At 43.9% G+C, this 16,820-nt stretch overlaps 27 non-coding genes and 15 pseudogenes across 27 annotated transcripts; all 42 read right to left on the bottom strand.

Annotated features, from left to right (window-relative positions):
• Positions 1–87: 87 nt before the first annotated feature.
• On the bottom strand, positions 88–206 carry LOC120550152. Its single transcript, XR_005637627.1, has one exon. It is a non-coding gene; the product is annotated as a 5S ribosomal RNA (ribosomal RNA).
• Positions 207–528: 322 nt separating this feature from the next.
• LOC120550364 lies at positions 529–646 on the bottom strand (annotated as a pseudogene).
• A 104-nt stretch (positions 647–750) lies between these two features.
• Positions 751–869, bottom strand: LOC120550191. The gene has a single exon (XR_005637664.1). It is a non-coding gene; the product is annotated as a 5S ribosomal RNA (ribosomal RNA).
• A 99-nt stretch (positions 870–968) lies between these two features.
• Positions 969–1,086, bottom strand: LOC120549938 (annotated as a pseudogene).
• A 999-nt stretch (positions 1,087–2,085) lies between these two features.
• Positions 2,086–2,204, bottom strand: LOC120550412 (annotated as a pseudogene).
• A 104-nt stretch (positions 2,205–2,308) lies between these two features.
• LOC120550209 lies at positions 2,309–2,427 on the bottom strand. Its single transcript, XR_005637681.1, has one exon. It is a non-coding gene; the product is annotated as a 5S ribosomal RNA (ribosomal RNA).
• Positions 2,428–2,524: 97 nt separating this feature from the next.
• On the bottom strand, positions 2,525–2,643 carry LOC120550349 (annotated as a pseudogene).
• A 104-nt stretch (positions 2,644–2,747) lies between these two features.
• LOC120550487 lies at positions 2,748–2,866 on the bottom strand (annotated as a pseudogene).
• Positions 2,867–3,412: 546 nt separating this feature from the next.
• On the bottom strand, positions 3,413–3,531 carry LOC120550221. The gene has a single exon (XR_005637693.1). It is a non-coding gene; the product is annotated as a 5S ribosomal RNA (ribosomal RNA).
• Positions 3,532–3,635: 104 nt separating this feature from the next.
• Positions 3,636–3,754, bottom strand: LOC120550188. The gene has a single exon (XR_005637662.1). It is a non-coding gene; the product is annotated as a 5S ribosomal RNA (ribosomal RNA).
• A 104-nt stretch (positions 3,755–3,858) lies between these two features.
• LOC120550092 lies at positions 3,859–3,977 on the bottom strand. Its single transcript, XR_005637570.1, has one exon. It is a non-coding gene; the product is annotated as a 5S ribosomal RNA (ribosomal RNA).
• A 104-nt stretch (positions 3,978–4,081) lies between these two features.
• On the bottom strand, positions 4,082–4,200 carry LOC120550128. Its single transcript, XR_005637604.1, has one exon. It is a non-coding gene; the product is annotated as a 5S ribosomal RNA (ribosomal RNA).
• Positions 4,201–4,303: 103 nt separating this feature from the next.
• On the bottom strand, positions 4,304–4,422 carry LOC120550218. Its single transcript, XR_005637690.1, has one exon. It is a non-coding gene; the product is annotated as a 5S ribosomal RNA (ribosomal RNA).
• Positions 4,423–4,526: 104 nt separating this feature from the next.
• On the bottom strand, positions 4,527–4,645 carry LOC120550381. The gene has a single exon (XR_005637723.1). It is a non-coding gene; the product is annotated as a 5S ribosomal RNA (ribosomal RNA).
• A 104-nt stretch (positions 4,646–4,749) lies between these two features.
• Positions 4,750–4,867, bottom strand: LOC120550468 (annotated as a pseudogene).
• Positions 4,868–4,971: 104 nt separating this feature from the next.
• Positions 4,972–5,090, bottom strand: LOC120550136. The gene has a single exon (XR_005637612.1). It is a non-coding gene; the product is annotated as a 5S ribosomal RNA (ribosomal RNA).
• Positions 5,091–5,416: 326 nt separating this feature from the next.
• LOC120550252 lies at positions 5,417–5,534 on the bottom strand (annotated as a pseudogene).
• A 105-nt stretch (positions 5,535–5,639) lies between these two features.
• On the bottom strand, positions 5,640–5,758 carry LOC120550342 (annotated as a pseudogene).
• A 103-nt stretch (positions 5,759–5,861) lies between these two features.
• Positions 5,862–5,978, bottom strand: LOC120550406 (annotated as a pseudogene).
• A 545-nt stretch (positions 5,979–6,523) lies between these two features.
• On the bottom strand, positions 6,524–6,643 carry LOC120550183. The gene has a single exon (XR_005637657.1). It is a non-coding gene; the product is annotated as a 5S ribosomal RNA (ribosomal RNA).
• Positions 6,644–6,747: 104 nt separating this feature from the next.
• Positions 6,748–6,865, bottom strand: LOC120550455 (annotated as a pseudogene).
• A 104-nt stretch (positions 6,866–6,969) lies between these two features.
• On the bottom strand, positions 6,970–7,088 carry LOC120550175. Its single transcript, XR_005637649.1, has one exon. It is a non-coding gene; the product is annotated as a 5S ribosomal RNA (ribosomal RNA).
• Positions 7,089–7,192: 104 nt separating this feature from the next.
• On the bottom strand, positions 7,193–7,311 carry LOC120550160. The gene has a single exon (XR_005637635.1). It is a non-coding gene; the product is annotated as a 5S ribosomal RNA (ribosomal RNA).
• A 104-nt stretch (positions 7,312–7,415) lies between these two features.
• Positions 7,416–7,534, bottom strand: LOC120550114. Its single transcript, XR_005637590.1, has one exon. It is a non-coding gene; the product is annotated as a 5S ribosomal RNA (ribosomal RNA).
• A 104-nt stretch (positions 7,535–7,638) lies between these two features.
• On the bottom strand, positions 7,639–7,757 carry LOC120549937. Its single transcript, XR_005637455.1, has one exon. It is a non-coding gene; the product is annotated as a 5S ribosomal RNA (ribosomal RNA).
• A 104-nt stretch (positions 7,758–7,861) lies between these two features.
• On the bottom strand, positions 7,862–7,980 carry LOC120550102. Its single transcript, XR_005637579.1, has one exon. It is a non-coding gene; the product is annotated as a 5S ribosomal RNA (ribosomal RNA).
• Positions 7,981–8,084: 104 nt separating this feature from the next.
• LOC120549926 lies at positions 8,085–8,203 on the bottom strand. Its single transcript, XR_005637454.1, has one exon. It is a non-coding gene; the product is annotated as a 5S ribosomal RNA (ribosomal RNA).
• Positions 8,204–8,307: 104 nt separating this feature from the next.
• Positions 8,308–8,427, bottom strand: LOC120550117. The gene has a single exon (XR_005637594.1). It is a non-coding gene; the product is annotated as a 5S ribosomal RNA (ribosomal RNA).
• Positions 8,428–8,530: 103 nt separating this feature from the next.
• LOC120549915 lies at positions 8,531–8,649 on the bottom strand. Its single transcript, XR_005637453.1, has one exon. It is a non-coding gene; the product is annotated as a 5S ribosomal RNA (ribosomal RNA).
• A 104-nt stretch (positions 8,650–8,753) lies between these two features.
• On the bottom strand, positions 8,754–8,872 carry LOC120550369. The gene has a single exon (XR_005637721.1). It is a non-coding gene; the product is annotated as a 5S ribosomal RNA (ribosomal RNA).
• Positions 8,873–8,976: 104 nt separating this feature from the next.
• LOC120550090 lies at positions 8,977–9,095 on the bottom strand. The gene has a single exon (XR_005637568.1). It is a non-coding gene; the product is annotated as a 5S ribosomal RNA (ribosomal RNA).
• A 105-nt stretch (positions 9,096–9,200) lies between these two features.
• Positions 9,201–9,315, bottom strand: LOC120550507 (annotated as a pseudogene).
• Positions 9,316–9,424: 109 nt separating this feature from the next.
• Positions 9,425–9,541, bottom strand: LOC120550420 (annotated as a pseudogene).
• A 104-nt stretch (positions 9,542–9,645) lies between these two features.
• On the bottom strand, positions 9,646–9,764 carry LOC120550536 (annotated as a pseudogene).
• A 105-nt stretch (positions 9,765–9,869) lies between these two features.
• LOC120550270 lies at positions 9,870–9,986 on the bottom strand (annotated as a pseudogene).
• A 104-nt stretch (positions 9,987–10,090) lies between these two features.
• Positions 10,091–10,209, bottom strand: LOC120550417 (annotated as a pseudogene).
• A 316-nt stretch (positions 10,210–10,525) lies between these two features.
• Positions 10,526–10,644, bottom strand: LOC120550014. Its single transcript, XR_005637505.1, has one exon. It is a non-coding gene; the product is annotated as a 5S ribosomal RNA (ribosomal RNA).
• A 104-nt stretch (positions 10,645–10,748) lies between these two features.
• LOC120550545 lies at positions 10,749–10,867 on the bottom strand. The gene has a single exon (XR_005637744.1). It is a non-coding gene; the product is annotated as a 5S ribosomal RNA (ribosomal RNA).
• A 104-nt stretch (positions 10,868–10,971) lies between these two features.
• LOC120550358 lies at positions 10,972–11,090 on the bottom strand. Its single transcript, XR_005637720.1, has one exon. It is a non-coding gene; the product is annotated as a 5S ribosomal RNA (ribosomal RNA).
• A 104-nt stretch (positions 11,091–11,194) lies between these two features.
• LOC120550237 lies at positions 11,195–11,312 on the bottom strand. Its single transcript, XR_005637708.1, has one exon. It is a non-coding gene; the product is annotated as a 5S ribosomal RNA (ribosomal RNA).
• A 326-nt stretch (positions 11,313–11,638) lies between these two features.
• Positions 11,639–11,757, bottom strand: LOC120550347. Its single transcript, XR_005637719.1, has one exon. It is a non-coding gene; the product is annotated as a 5S ribosomal RNA (ribosomal RNA).
• A 105-nt stretch (positions 11,758–11,862) lies between these two features.
• LOC120550151 lies at positions 11,863–11,981 on the bottom strand. Its single transcript, XR_005637626.1, has one exon. It is a non-coding gene; the product is annotated as a 5S ribosomal RNA (ribosomal RNA).
• Between the last annotated feature and the right edge of the window lie 4,839 nt (positions 11,982–16,820).

Raw genomic sequence — 16,820 nt, 5'->3', positions numbered from 1 at the left:
TTCATTGTACTTCGTTCCCTGGACACGTATTATACTTGTGGTATATAGAAGGAGCATAGCCCCTGCTGTTGTAAAATGGTAATAAACAGCTTACAGCACCGGGTATTCCCAGGCAGTCTCCCATCCAAGTACTGACCCGGCCCTACCTTGCTTAGCTTCCAAGATCAAACGAGATCGGGCATGTTCAGGGTGGTATGGCCGTAAGCCATTAGAGCAGGTGAAAACAAGATATTTATAGATGGTAAAATGAAATGACACTTCTGGTATAAATTAGGAGCAGAGACCCTACTGTTGAAAGTGTAGAATAAAAAGCTTACAGCACCGGGTATTCCCAGGCAACATCCCATCCAAGTACTGACCCGCGGCCCTTGCTGCTTCCGAGATCAAACGAGATCGGGTGTTCCACGTGGTATGGCCTTAAGCCTTTAGAGTAGGTGAACACAAGGTATTTATACATGGTAAAATGCAAAGTATACTTGTGGTATATAGAAGGAGCACAGCCCCTGCTGTTGTACAATGGGAATAAAAAGCTTACAGCACCAGGTATTCCCAGGCTGTCTCCCATCCAAGTATTGACCCGGCCTACCTTGCTTAGCTTCTGAGATCAAACGAGATCGGGCGTATTCAGGGTGGTATGGCCGTAAGCCATTAAAGAAGGTGAAAACAAGATATTTATAGATCGTAAAATGCAATTACACTTGTGGTATAAACAAGAAGCAGAGCCCCTCCTGTTGTAAAATGGTAATAAACAGCTTACAGCACTGGTTATTCCCAGGCAGTCTCCCATCCAAGTACTAACCCAGCCCTACCTTGCTTAGCTTCCGAGATCAAACGAGATCGGGCGTGTTCACGGTGGTATGGCCTTAAGCCTTTAGAGTAGGTGAACACAAGGTATTTATACATGGTAAAATGCAAGTATACTTGTGGTATATAGAAGGACCGCCTGCTGTTGCACAATGGGAATAAAAAGCTTACAGCACCGGTATTCCCAGGTAGTCTCCCATCCAAGTACTGACCCGGCCCTACCTTGCTTAGCTTTGAGGATCAAACGAGGATCGCGTATTCAGGGGTGGTATCGCCGTAAGCTATTAAAGGGAAGGCAAAACAAGATATTTATAGATGGTAAAATGCAATTACACTTGTGGTATAAACAAGAAGCAGAGCCCCTGCTTTTGTAAAATGGTAATAAACAGCTTACAGCACCGGTTATTCCCAGGCAGTCTCCCATCAAAAGTGACCCTGCCCTACCTTGCTTGCTTCCGGGGATCAAACGAGATCGGGGCGTTGAGGGTGGTATGGCCGTAAGCCATTACAGAAGGTGAAAACAAGATATTTATAGATGGTAAAATGCAAATGACACTTGTGGTATAAATTAGGAGCACAGACCCTGCTGTTGAAAGTGTAGAATAAAAGCTTACAGCACGGGTATTCCTAGGTAGTCTCCCATCGAAAGTACGACATGACTCGGCCCTACCTTGCTTAGCTTCCAAGAGATCAAACGGATCGGGTATTCAGGGTGGTATGGCCATAAGCCATTGAAGAAGGTGAAAATAAGATATTTATAGATGGTAAAATGCAATTACACTTGTGGTATAAACAAGAAGCAGAGCCCCTGCTTTTAAAATGGTAATAAACGGCTTACAGCACCGGATACCCCGGGCAGTCTCCCCATCCAAGTACTGACCCGGCCCTCCCTTGCTTAGCTTCCGAGATCAAACGAGATCGGGCGTGTTCACGGTGTCATGCCCGTAAGCCATTAGAAAAAGGTGAACACAAGGTATTTATACATGGTAAAATGCAAGTATACTTGTGGTATATAGAAGGAGCATAGCCCCTGCTGTTGCAAAATGGTAATAAACAGCATTACAGCCCGGGTTTCCCAGGCAGTCTCCCATCCAAAGGCTACTGCGGCCCTACCTTGCTTAGCTTCGAGATCAAAGCAAGATCAGGCGTGTTCAGGGTGGTATGGCCGTAAGCCATTAGAGTAAGGTGAACACAAGGTATTTATACATGGTAAAATGCAAAGTATACTTGGGGTATATATAGGAGGGCATAGCCCCCTGCTGTTGTAAAAGGGTAATAAACAGCTTACAGCACCGGGTATTCCCAGGTAGTCTCCCATCCAAGTACTGACCCGGCCCTACCTTGCTTAGCTTTCGATATCAAACTAGATCTGGCGGGTTCACGGTGGTACGGCCGTAAGCCATTAGAGTAGGTGAACAGAAGGTATTTATACATGGTAAAATGCAAGTATACTTGTGGTATATAGAAGGAGCATAGCCCCTGCTGTTGTAAAATGGTAATAAACAGCTTACAGCACCGGGTATTCCCAGGCAGTCTCCCATCCAAATACTGACTCAGCCCTACCTTGCTTAGCTTCCGAGTTCAAACGAGATCGGGCGTGTTCAGGGTGGTATGGCCGTAAGCCATTAGAGTAGGTGAACACAAGGTATTTATACATGGTAAAATGCAAGTATACTTGTGGTATATAGAAGGAGCATAGCCCCTGCTGTTGTAAAAGGCTAATACACAGCACCGGGTATTCCCAGGAAGTCTCCCATCCAAGTACTGACTCAGCCCTACCTTGCTTACCTTCCGAGATCAAACGAGATCGGGCGTGTTCAGGGTGGTATGGCCGTAAGCCATTAGAGCAGGTGAAAACAAGATATTTATAGATGGTAAAATGAAATGACACTTCTGGTATAAATTAGGAGCAGAGACCCTGCTGTTGAAAGTGTAGAATAAAAAGCTTACAGCACCGGGTATTCCCAGGCAACCTCCCATCCAAGTACTGACCCGGCCCTACCGCCTTAGCTTCCGAGATCAAAACGAGATCGGTGATGATTCGGGTGGTATGGCCGTAAGCCGGTAAAGTAGGTGAACACAAGGTATTTTATACATGGTAAAATGCAAATATACTTGTGGTATATAGAAGGAGCAGAGCCCCTGCTGTAAAAGGGTAATAAACAGCTTACAGCCCGGGTATTCCCCAGGCACCTCTCCCATCCAAGTACTGACCGGCCCTACCTTGCATCGCTTCCGATATCAAACAGATCTGGCGTGTTCGCGGTAGTACGGTCGAAGCCATTAGAGTAGGTGAACACAAGGTATTTATACATGGTAAAATGCAAGTATACTTGTGGTATATAGAAGGAGCATAGCCCATGCTGTTGTAAAATGGTAAGTAACACAGCTTTTACAGTTACCGTAATCCCACAGTCCCCATCCGTAATTGACTCCAGCCCTACCTTGCTTAGCTCCCGAGATCAAACGAGATCGGGCGTATTCAGGGTGGTATGGCCGTAAGCCATTAGAGTAGGTGAACACAAGGTATTTATACATGGTAAAATGCAAGTATACTTGTGGTATATAGAAGGAGCATAGCCCCTGCTGTTGTAAAAGGGTAATAAACAGCTTACAGCACCGGTTATTCCCAGGCAGTCTCCCATCCAAGTACTAACCCAGCCCTACCTTGCTTAGCTTCCGAGATCAAACGAGATCGGGCGTGTTCACGGTGGTATGGCCTTAAGCCTTTAGAGTAGGTGAACACAAGGTATTTATACATGGTAAAATGCAAGTATACTTGTGGTATATAGAAGGAGCATAGCCCCTGCTGTTGCACAATGGGAATAAAAAGCTTACAGCACCGGGTATTCCCAGGTAGTCTCCCATCCAAGTACTGACCCGGCCCTACCTTGCTTAGCTTTCGAGATCAAACGAGATCAGGCGTATTCAGGGTGGTATCGCCGTAAGCTATTAAAGAAGGTGAAAACAAGATATTTATAGATGGTAAAATGCAATTACACTTGTGGTATAAACAAGAAGCAGAGCCCCTGCTTTTGTAAAATGGTAATAAACAGCTTACAGCACCGGGTATTCCCAGGCAGTCTCCCATCCAAGTACTGACCCGGCCCTACCTTGCTTAGCTTCCGAGATCAAACGAGATCGGGCGCGTTGAGGGTGGTATGGCCGTAAGCCATTACAGAAGGTGAAAACAAGATATTTATAGATGGTAAAATGCAATGACACTTGTGGTATAAATTAGGAGCACAGACCCTGCTGTTGAAAGTGTAGAATAAAAAGCTTACAGCACCGGGTATTCCCAGGTAGTCTCCCATCCAAGTACTGACTCGGCCCTACCTTGCTTAGCTTCCGAGATCAAACGAGATCGGGCGTATTCAGGGTGGTATGGCCATAAGCCATTGAAGAAGGTGAAAATAAGATATTTATAGATGGTAAAATGCAATTACACTTGTGGTATAAACAAGAAGCAGAGCCCCTGCTGTTTAAAATGGTAATAAACAGCTTACAGCACCGGATATTCCCAGGCAGTCTCCCATCCAAGTACTGACCCGGCCCTACCTTGCTTAGCTTCCGAGATCAAACGAGATCGGGCGTGTTCACGGTGGCATGCCCGTAAGCCATTAGAGAAGGTGAACACAAGGTATTTATACATGGTAAAATGCAAGTATACTTGTGGTATATAGAAGGAGCATAGCCCCTGCTGTTGTAAAATGGTAATAAACAGCTTACAGCACCGGGTATTCCCAGGCAGTCTCCCATCCAAGTACTGACCCGGCCCTACCTTGCTTAGCTTCCGAGATCAAACGAGATCGGGCGTGTTCAGGGTGGTATGGCCGTAAGCCATTAGAGTAGGTGAACACAAGGTATTTATACATGGTAAAATGCAAGTATACTTGTGGTATATAGAAGGAGCATAGCCCCTGCTGTTGTAAAAGGGTAATAAACAGCTTACAGCACCGGGTATTCCCAGGTAGTCTCCCATCCAAGTACTGACCCGGCCCTACCTTGCTTAGCTTCGATATCAAACTAGATCTGGCGGGTTCACGGTGGTACGGCCGTAAGCCATTAGAGTAGGTGAACAGAAGGTATTTATACATGGTAAAATGCAAGTATACTTGTGGTATATAGAAGGAGCATAGCCCCTGCTGTTGTAAAATGGTAATAAACAGCTTACAGCACCGGGTATTCCCAGGCAGTCTCCCATCCAAGTACTGACTCAGCCCTACCTTGCTTAGCTTCCGAGTTCAAACGAGATCGGGCGTGTTCAGGGTGGTATGGCCGTAAGCCATTAGAGTAGGTGAACACAAGGTATTTATACATGGTAAAATGCAAGTATACTTGTGGTATATAGAAGGAGCATAGCCCCTGCTGTTGTAAAAGGGTAATACACAGCACACGGGTATTCCCAGGAAGTCTCCCATCCAAGTACTGACTCGGCCCTACCTTGCTTAGCCTCCGAGATCAAACGAGATCGGTGTTCAGGGTGGTATGGCCGTAAGCCATTAAAGTTGGTGCAGGTACACACAAGATATTTATAGATGGTAAAATGAAATGACACTTCTGGTATAAATTAGGAGCAGAGACCCTGCTGTTGTAAAAGTGTGTAATAAAAAGCTTACAGCACCGGGTATTCCCAGGCAGCCTCCCATCCAAGTACTGACCCGGCCCTACCTTGCTTAGCTTCCGAGATCAAACGAGATCGGGCGTTTACACGTGGTATGGCCGTAAGCTCATTAGAGTAGGGAACACAAGGTATTTATACATGGTAAAATGCAAGTATACTTGTGGTATATAGAAGGAGCATAGCCCCTGCTGTTGTAAAATGGGTAATAAACAGCTTACAGCAACCGGTATTCCCAGGCAGTCTCCCATCCAAGTACTGACCCGGCCCTACCTTGCTTAGCTTCCGATATCAAACTAGATCTGGCGTGTTCAAGGTGGTACGGCCGTAAGCCATTAGAGTAGGTGAACACAAGGTATTTATACATGGTAAAATGCAAGTATACTTGTGGTATATAGAAGGAGCATAGCCCTGCTGTTGTAAAATGGTAATAAACAGCTTACAGCACCGGGTATTCCCAGGCAGTCTCCCATCCGAATACTGACCCGCCCTACCTTGCTTAGCTTCCGAGATCAAACGGGATCAGCGTGTTCAGGGTGGTATGGCCGTAAGCCATTAGAGTAGGTGAACACAAGGTATTTATACATGGTAAAATGCAAGTATACTTGTGGTATATAGAAGGAGCATAGCCCCTGCTGTTGTAAAAGGGTAATAAACAGCTTACAGCACCGGTATTCCCAGGCAGTCTCCCATCCAAGTACTAACCTCCGCCCTACCTTGCTTAGCTTTCGGCTATCAAACGAGATCGGGCATGTTCAGGGTGGTATGGCCGTAGAGCCATAGAGTAGGTGAACACAAGGTATTTATACATGGTAAAATGCAAGTATACTTGTGGTATATAGAAGGAGCATAGCCCCTGCTGTTGTAAAATGGTAATAAACAGCTTACAGCACCGGGTATTCCCAGGTAGTCTCCCATCCAAGTACTGACCCGCCCTACCTTGCTTAGCTTTCGATATCAAACGAGATCTCGCGGGTTCACGGTACGGCCGTAAGCCATTAGAGTAGGTGAACACAAGGTATTTATACATGGTAAAATGCAAGTATACTTGTGGTATATAGAAGGACGGCCAGCCCGTTGTATAAAATGGTAATAAACAGCTTACAGCACCGGGTATTCCCAGGCAGTCTCCCATCCAAGTACTGACTCCGGCCCTACCTTGCTTAGCTTCCGAGATCAAACGAGATCGGGCGAGTTCAGGGTGGTATGGCCGTAAGCCATTAGAGTAGGTGAACACAAGGTATTTATACATGGTAAAATGCAAGTATACTTGTGGTATATAGAAGGAGCATAGCCCCTGCGTTGTTAAAAGGGTAATAAAAAGCTTACAGCACCGGGTATTCCCAGGCAGTCTCCCATCCAAGTACTGACTCAGCCCTACCTTGCTTAGCTTCCGAGATCAAACGATCGGACGTGTTACTAGGTGGTATGGCCGTAAGCCATTAGAGTAGGTGAACACAAGGTATTTATACATGGTAAAATGCAAGTATACTTGTGGTATATAGAAGGAGCATAGCCCCTGCTGTTGTAAAAGGGTAATAAACAGCTTACAGCACCGGGTATTCCCAGGCAGTCTCCCATCCAAGTACTGACCCGGCCCTACCTTGCTTAGCTTCCGATATCAAACGAGATCGGGCATGTTCAGGGTGGTATGGCCGTAAGCCATTAGAGCAGGTGAAAACAAGATATTTATAGATGGTAAAATGAAATGACACTTCTGGTATAAATTAGGAGCAGAGACCCTGCTGTTGAAAGTGTAGAATAAAAAGCTTACAGCACCGGGTATTCCCAGGCAACCTCCCATCCAAGTACTGACCCGGCCCTACCTTGCTTAGCTTCCGAGATCAAACGAGATCGGGCGTGTTCACGGTGGTATGGCCGTAAGCCTTTAGAGTAGGTGAACACAAGATATTTATACATGGTAAAATGCAAGTATACTTGTGGTATATAGAAGGAGCATAGCCCCTGCTGTTGTAAAATGGTAATAAACAGCTTACAGCACCGGGTATTCCCAGGCAGTCTCCCATCCAAGTACTGACCCGGCCCTACCTTGCTTAGCTTCCGAGATCAAACGAGATCGGGCGTATTCAGGGTGGTATGGCCGTAAGCCATTAAAGAAGGTGAAAACAAGATATTTATAGATGGTAAAATGCAATTACACTTGTGGTATAAACAAGAAGCAGAGCCCCTGCTGTTGTAAAATGGTAATAAACAGCTTACAGCACCGGGTATTCCCAGGCAGTCTCCCATCCAAGTACTGACCCGGCCCTACCTTGCTTAGCTTCCGAGATCAAACGAGATCGGGCGTGTTCACGGTGGTATGGCCGTAAGCCATTAGAGTAGGTGAACACAAGGTATTTATACATGGTAAAATGCAAGTATACTTGTGGTATATAGAAGGAGCATAGCCCCTGCTGTTGTAAAATGGTAATAAACAGCTTACAGCACCGGGTATTCCCAGGCAGTCTCCCATCCAAGTACTGACCCGGCCCTACCTTGCTTAGCTTCCGAGATCAAACGAGATCGGGCGTATTCAGGGTGGTATGGCCGTAAGCCATTAAAGAAGGTGAAAACAAGATATTTATAGATGGTAAAATGCAATTACACTTGTGGTATAAAGAAGGAGCATAGCCCCTGCTGTTGTAAAATGGTAATAAACAGCTTACAGCACCGGGTATTCCCAGGCAGTCTCCCATCCAAGTACTGACCCGGCCCTACCTTGCTTAGCTTCCGAGATCAAACGAGATCGGGCGTGTTCACGGTGGTATGGCCGTAAGCCATTAAAGCAGGTGAAAACAAGATATTTATAGATGGTAAAATGCAAGGACACTTGTGGTATAAATTAGGAGCACAGACCCTGCTGTTGTAAAGTGGTAATAAACAGCTTACAGCACCGGGTATTCCCAGGCAGTCTCCCATCCAAGTACTGACCCGGCCCCTACCTTGCTTAGCTTCCGAGATCAAACGAGATCGGGCGTATTCAGGGTGGTATGGCCGTAAGCCATTGAAGAAGGTGAAAACAAGATATTTATAGATGGTAAAATGCAAGTACACTTGTGGTATAAAGAAGGAGCATAGCCCCTGCTGTTGAAAATGGTAATAAACAGCTTACAGCACCGGGTATTCCCAGGCAGTCTCCCATCCAAGTACTGACCCGGCCCTACCTTGCTTAGCTTCCGAGATCAAACGAGATCGGGCGTGTTCACGGTGGTATGGCCGTAAGCCATTAGAGTAGGTGAACACAAGGTATTTATACATGGTAAAATGCAAGTATACTTGTGGTATATAGAAGGAGCATAGCCCCTGCTGTTGTAAAATGGTAATAAACAGCTTACAGCACCGGGTATTCCCAGGCAGTCTCCCATCCAAGTACTGACCCGGCCCTACCTTGCTTAGCTTCCGAGATCAAACGAGATCGGGCGTGTTCAGGGTGGTATGGCCGTAAGCCATTAGAGTAGGTGAACACAAGGTATTTATACATGGTAAAATGCAAGTATACTTGTGGTATATAGAAGGAGCATAGCCCCTGCTGTTGTAAAAGGGTAATAAACAGCTTACAGCACCGGGTATTCCCAGGCAGTCTCCCATCCAAGTACTGACCCGGCCCTACCTTGCTTAGCTTCCGAGATCAAACGAGATCGGGCGTATTCAGGGTGGTATGGCCGTAAGCCATTAGAGTAGGTGAACACAAGGTATTTATACATGGTAAAATGCAAGTATACTTGTGGTATATAGAAGGAGCATAGCCCCTGCTGTTGTAAAAGGGTAATAAACAGGCTTACAGCCCGGTATTCCCAGGCAGTCTCCCATCCAAGTACTGACCCGCCCTACCTTGCTTAGCTTCCGATATCAAACGAGATCGGGCATAACAGGGTGGTATGGCCGTAAGCCATTAGAGCAGCGGAAAACAAGATATTTATAGATGGTAAAATGAAAGGACACTTCTGGTATAAATAAGGAGCAGAGACCCTGCTGTTGAAAGTGTAGAATGGTAATAAAAGCTTACAGCACCGGTAATTCCCAGGCAGTCTCCCATCCAAGTACTGACCCGGCCCTACCTTGCTTAGCTTCGAGATCAAACGAGATCGGGCGTATTCGGGTGGTATGGCCGTAAGCCATTAGAGTAGGTGAACACAAGATATTTATACATGGTAAAATGCAAGTATACTTGTGGTATATAGAAGGAGCATAGCCCCTGCTGTTGTAAAATGGTAATAAACAGCTTACAGCACCGGGTATTCCCAGGCAGTCTCCCATCCAAGTATTGACCCGGCCCTACCTTGCTTAGCTTCGAGATCAAACGAGATCGGGCGTGATTCAGGGTGGTATGGCCGTAGTTCCATTAAAGAAGGTGAAAACAAGATATTTATAGATGGTAAAATGCAATTACACTTGTGGTATAAACAAGAAGCAGAGCCCCTGCTGTTGTAAAATGGTAATAAACAGCTTACAGCACCGGTATTCCCAGGCAGTCTCCCATCCAAGTACTGACCCGGCCCTACCTTGCTTAGCTTCCGAGATCAAACGAGATCGGGCGTGTTCACGTGGTATGGCCGTAAGCCATTAGAGTAGGTGAACACAAGGTATTTATACATGGTAAAATGCAAGTATACTTGTGGTATATAGAAGGAGCATAGCCCCTGCTGTTGTAAAATGGTAATAAACAGCTTACAGCACCGGGTATTCCCAGGCAGTCTCCCATCCAAGTACTGACCCGGCCCTACCTTGCTTAGCTTCGCTGATCAAACGAGATCGGGGTGATTCAGGGTGGTATGGCCGTAAGCTTATTAAAGCAGGTGAAAACAAGATATTTATAGATGGTAAAATGCAAGTACACTTGTGGTATATACAAGGAGCAGAGCCCCTGCTTTTGTAAAATGGTAATAAACAGCTTACGCACCGGTATTCCCAGGCAGTCTCCCATCCAAGTACTGACCCGCCCTACCTTGCTTAGCTTCCGAGATCAAACGAGACTGGCGTCACGTGGTATGGCCGTAGCCATTAAAGAAGGGAAAACAAGATATTTATAGATGGTAAAATGCAAGGACACTTGTGGTATAAATTAGGAGCAGACCCTGCTGTTGTAAAATGGTAATAAACAGCTTACAGCACCGGGTATTCCCAGGCAGTCTCCCATCCAAGTACTGACCCGGCCCTACCTTGCTTAGCTTCCGAGATCAAACGAGATCGGGCGTATTCAGGGTGGTATGGCCGTAAGCCATTAAAGCAGGTGAAAACAAGATATTTATAGATGGTAAAATGCAAGTACACTTGTGGTATAAAGAAGGAGCAGAGCCCCTGCTGTTGTAAAATGGTAATAAACAGCTTACAGCACCGGGTATTCCCAGGCAGTCTCCCATCCAAGTACTGACCCGGCCCTACCTTGCTTAGCTTCCGAGATCAAACGAGATCGGGCGTGTTCACGGTGGTATGGCCGTAAGCCATTAGAGTAGGTGAACACAAGGTATTTATACATGGTAAAATGCAAGTATACTTGTGGTATATAGAAGGAGCATAGCCCTTGCTGTTGTAAAATGGTAATAAACAGCTTACAGCACCGGGTATTCCCAGGCAGTCTCCCATCCAAGTACTGACCCGGCCCTACCTTGCTTAGCTTCCGAGATCAAACGAGATCGGGCGTGTTCAGGGTGGTATGGCCGTAAGCCATTAGAGTAGGTGAACACAAGGTATTTATACATGGTAAAATGCAAGTATACTTGTGGTATATAGAAGGAGCATAGCCCCTGCTGTTGTAAAATGGTAATAAACAGCTTACAGCACCGGTATTCCCAGGCAGTCTCCCATCCAAGTACTGACTCAGCCCTACCTTGCTTAGCTTCCGAGATCAAACGAGATCGGGCGTGTTCAGGGTGGTATGGCCGTAAGCCATTAGAGTAGGTGAACACAAGGTATTTATACATGGTAAAATGCAAGTATACTTGTGGTATATAGAAGGAGCATAGCCCCTGCTGTTGTAAAAGGTAAAAGCACATACACGCACCGGTATTCCCAGGCAGTCTCCCATCCAAAGAACTGACTCAGCCCTACCTTGCTTAGGCTCCGGAGATCAAACGAGATCGGGCGTGTTCAGGGTGGTATGGCCGTAAGCCATTAGAGTAGGTGAACACAAGGTATTTATACATGGTAAAATGCAAGTATACTTGTGGTATATAGAAGGAGCATAGCCCCTGCTGTTGTAAAAGGGTAATAAACAGCTTACAGCACCGGGTATTCCCAGGCAGTCTCCCATCCAAGTACTGACCCGGCCCTACCTTGCTTAGCTTCCGAGATCAAACGAGATCGGGCGTGTTCAGGGTGGTATGGCCGTAAGCCATTAGAGCAGGTGAAAACAAGATATTTATAGATGGTAAAATGCAATGACACTTGTGGTATAAATTAGGAGCAGAGACCCTGCTGTTGTAAAGTGTAGAATAAAAAGCTTACAGCACCGGGTATTCCCAGGCAACCTCCCATCCAAGTACTGACCCGGCCCTACCTTGCTTAGCTTCCGAGATCAAACGAGATCGGGCGTATTCACGGTGGTATGGCCGTAAGCCATTAGAGTAGGTGAACACAAGGTATTTATACATGGTAAAATGCAAGTATACTTGTGGTATATAGAAGGAGCATAGCCCCTGCTGTTGTAAAATGGTAATAAACAGCTTACAGCACCGGGTATTCCCAGGCAGTCTCCCATCCACATCTTAGATCCAAACATAAATCAAAAAGAACAAAAATATCAAATCACCCTAAAGGCCGGTGAGACATGATAAAAAAACATAACCATAAACCAAAAAAACATTATAAATAAATAATCCCAAAAATTAGGTAAGAAAAGAAAGCAAAACACACACACACAAAAAAACAAAAAAAGCATTCCTTTAATCACTATTCTACAAAACCTCAATCCAACAAAAACCTATCACTGCACCCCTTTCATTTCATACCTTCCTATACATTCTTGCTCATTATCCCACATTAAACCCCAAACCCTCCCCCTTAATCATCACAAACATCTCATTACTTTCCATAAAAGCCTCCTCAAAAAAAACCTCCCCAAGAACCATAAACATAGATAAAAAACCTTTGAGCTGCCTCACAAAGAAACCCCACAAGTCCACCAATTTTCCTTCATAAAGTGCCAGGTTGCGTCTCAGAAAGACCGCATGCCGTGCCACACTCAAAATTAAATTAACCACACTTGTGTTAACTTTACCATAACTCTTTCCCACCCCAAACAAAAAAACATAACCCCACTCTTCCAAACTTTTGCTATCAAAACCACAATTTACTTTTAGCATAGTTTTAAGTCTGACCTTAAAGTTTTGCAAAGCACCACATAACAAGAAAATATGTTCCATGTTTTCATCTTCCGTGTGACACACTTGACACCTTCTACTCATAGATTTATTAATCTGGTGACCCCCGTAAAAAATCTCCTGTGTCTCAACCTGAAATCTAAATGAAAAATGGCTGGCGCCGCAAACTTAATATCAACATTCTTCCAAATGTTACTTATTACATGATCTGGGAACAAAACCCCCCATACTTTCTCAGCCTCTGGCTTCTTAACTATCTGAGTCTTCAACATCTTATACCATACTTTAGTTTTAACTTGGCCAATATTGGTCTTTTTCAAGCCCTGACACAGTGATAATCGCACCGGGGCATGCTGCACAGATGTATTGTCTTTTTTCAGTAGAACACACCATTCCTCTCTCATATTATTAGTTACCTTTGTACACAAAGAGAGGACAGTTTTTAATCTAAAGGGCCCACCGTTAAATTTAAGAGATCTACACATACTTGCACTTGCTAAATCCCCTTCATCATTACACCAAAAACTAATTCTCATACATTTTGCTTCCTCCATGGCTTTGTTTTCCAATTTTCTGCCATTATAAGTAAAAAAAGGACTGTGCAGGAAAGGTAGTTGTAGCACTTGCTCCTTCACATTACATATTGGTTCACACTTAGATAAAATCTTTCCCCATGCCTGCAAAACTTCTTTATAAAAACTCGGCAGATGCTGCAGAGTTCTTGCTGCAAACAACCGGCATAGGTTAGTGTCATCACCACACCCAAAGGTCAACAGGAATTTCTTAAAGCTCCCCTTCCATTTGGCCATACACCCCGGATTCAAAAATTTCCCCACCAGTTTTACCCTTAACGCATCCCTCTTAACCCCAATATCCATCAAGTTCAAGCCCCCTTTGCTGACATCATTTATCAAGATCTTATGACCAATGCATACTGCTTTAGAGACCCATAAAAAATTGCTTTTCATTTTTGTCAATTTATCAAGAGCCCATCCCGGCATTGCACAGGAATCCAAAATGTGATTTAAAACTGAATATAAAAGAGCATTTAAAACCACTACCTTTCCTCTCAACAGCATTCCCCTCATTTTCCACATATTCATTATTGACTCAATCTTTTTAATTACTGCCGTCCATGTCAGATCATCTGCTTCACTTTCATTTTGCCCTATAAAAATCCCCAAAACTCTTCTGGGCGTATCTACCCTTTTAAAACCCCATTTCTCACACTTATTTTCATCAATTCCAAAAACCGTTAATTCTGATTTCCCTATATTTATTTTTGCCCCGGAGGCCAATTCGTAATCCCTCATATGAACAAAAAACCTATCTAAGTCACAAGCAGATTTTACAAAAATGTTAATATCGTCTGCATATTGTATTATTTTAACAGGAGTATCACTGCTTAGAGCCACTCCCTATATCTCTGTATTTTTTGTCATCATAACCGCTAAAGGTTCAGCTATCAAACTGTATAGCAGCGATGACAAAGGACACCCTTGTCTAATGGATCTACTCACTCTAAAAGTATCTGTTAACATGCCATTACATTTAACGCAACTAATAGCATTTTCATAAACCAATTTGATCCATTTAATAAAGTATTCCCCAAACCCAAGAGTTTCTAGAGTTCTAAATAAAAAGCTATGCTCCACCCTGTCAAAAGCTTTTTGTAAGTCCATTCCCAACCACAACCCCCGTGTTTTCGACATTTCCCTAACCGTATCTTTTATCGTTAAAATTGAATCTGTTATTGTTCTCCCCGGTATACTATAGGACTGAGTCTCTCCTACTACAGACGCTATAACGTGTTTCACTTTGTTTGCTAACATTTTGGTTAAAATGTTATAGTCTGAGTTAAGTAGACTTATTGGTCTATAATTTCCCAAATCAGTTTTCTCACCCTTGTTTTTTAAAAAAATGGTTATGATCCATTTAGCAAAATCAGATCGTACTCTTCCCTGTTCCGTCATAGTTTTAATAACTAAAGACAAAATAGGAATTAAAAAGTTCTTAAATTTCTTATAAAATTCTGCTGTTAAGCCATCAGCCCCCGGGCTTTTATTGTTATTTAAAGCTTCTATAGCCGCCTCTATCTCTACATCTGTAAAGTCTTGGTCACACCACATTTTATCCTCACTACTCAGTTTAGTTTTAAGAGCTGACAAGACTCTGTTCATCGCCAAATTGTCAGTTGAAACGCTAGAAAATAAGACTTTGTAATAATCCTGTACTTGGCTTAAAATGTCGATGTCGCTGATTAAAAGACCTTGATCAGTCTTTAAAGCAGAAATAACAGTACGTTGTTGACTTGACTTTTCAAGTCTTAAAAAATACCCCGTACATTTCTCCCCTTCCATGACATGTTGTACCCGACACCTAATAGCCGCCCCCGACACTTCTGTATTACCATACCCTCTTAACACTTTTTAACACATTCATATTTTTCTGTACTTTCAATTTGCTGTTGTTCTAGCAACAACTCTTCTATCTTTAACTCTTCCCTTAATTTCTTCTCCAAAAGACCTTCCCTCCACTTCTTATTAATACTAAAGTTGATGCACTTCTTCTTGAGTCGCACTTTAAAATCACTCCACCACTGCAGTACATCGTCCGAGAAACACATCTCATCATTTGCATCCTTCATGAAACGTGTCATACACTCAATAAATGCTTTGTCTTCCAGTAAACTGGAATTTAAACACCACGTACCCCCTCCCCTTTTCCTCTGCATGGTGTCTAGTTCACAGGAAAAGGTGCAATGGTCACTCCAAACGTTGTGTTCGTAACGTGGGTTCACAATGTCCCTACATATGGATGCCGAACACAGACATAGGTCTATTCGTGATTGTTTTAAAATTCCATTAACAATCTGTTTGCTGGAAAATGTCCTCATGTTTGGGAACGAATTCCTCCACACATCACACAAACCTCGCTCCGCCTGTAGTCGTAAAAGTTCTTTTCTGCTGACATCTCCTTTAAAAACATTTTTATGAGAGATATCAAGTCTCGATTGTTCCACATTAAAATCTCCCAAAACAACCGTACTATCCGTGCACCAATGTCCCAGGCTTTTAAAAAAAGCCTTCCTGTCCTTTTCCACATTTGGAATATACACATTGATTATTCTGATCAGGTGTTCATTATGTATGCAATCCATCACCAACATTCTCCCCTCCTTGTCCTTATGAATAAGAGTAACATCCCTTATATTTGTCATATGGAATAAAATTGCTACTCCACCCTTTCTGTCATGTCCATTACTCACATAAAGATGTCCCTTCCACTTTTGAGTAACTTTCCCTAGGATTGACTCATTCCACTTTGTTTCCTGTAAACATAATAGGTCACAGGATGCAGTTGTTAAAATGGAGTTCAATTTATCAGAAGACCTCAGCCCATTCGCATTGATGGAGGAGAAAAACAACATAAGAGATAACAAATGAAAGGACATTTTAACATAAATGGCTTTGTAAGTATTATTTGTCTCCCATTCTGGAGATTCGTTTTGTGTCTTTTTTTTTTGTCTTTGATGATAGTGGTATCTGCCGGTTCATTTTTTATTTAAAAAATCTGCCAAATTGGGTGTGGGAGTTACATCATAGTTTACAATATTCCTCTGATTACAAGACAAAGATGCGATAACGGACTCTTGACTGTCAGGCACTGGATTTAAACGGTCTAGCGATCCCGCATCGAGGGAGGAGAAAACCAGACTGGCTGGCAGCCTGCCTCCTCCACCCTTGCTGCTTCGCACTACACACTCGGCGTCTGTGCTCACAGTAACCTGGTCAGTCAGGCAGTGTATGGCAAGTCTCTCCTCAGACTGTGCCCTCAGCTCAAACTGCCCTGTCTCATTCACCAACATCTCCAAACCCTCATCAGTTCCATCTTGATGTTCACTCCCACTTGCCCCACCGGCACTTTCTCCCTGCTGTCCCACATCCAAATCACCCAAATCGACATCATCCTCACTTTCAACTTCACTAAAGGAACATATACACAAAGCCATTTTATTAAAACATACTTACTCACCTCCGCAGTACACTCCTTGGCATAATGTCCCTGTTCCTTAC

Source organism: Perca fluviatilis, chromosome 20 (assembly GCF_010015445.1).
Source record: "Perca fluviatilis chromosome 20, GENO_Pfluv_1.0, whole genome shotgun sequence".
NCBI lineage: Eukaryota > Metazoa > Chordata > Actinopteri > Perciformes > Percidae > Perca > Perca fluviatilis.
The sequence above is the reverse complement of the archived record's forward strand: the minus strand, read 5'-3'. Positions and strand labels throughout refer to the sequence as shown.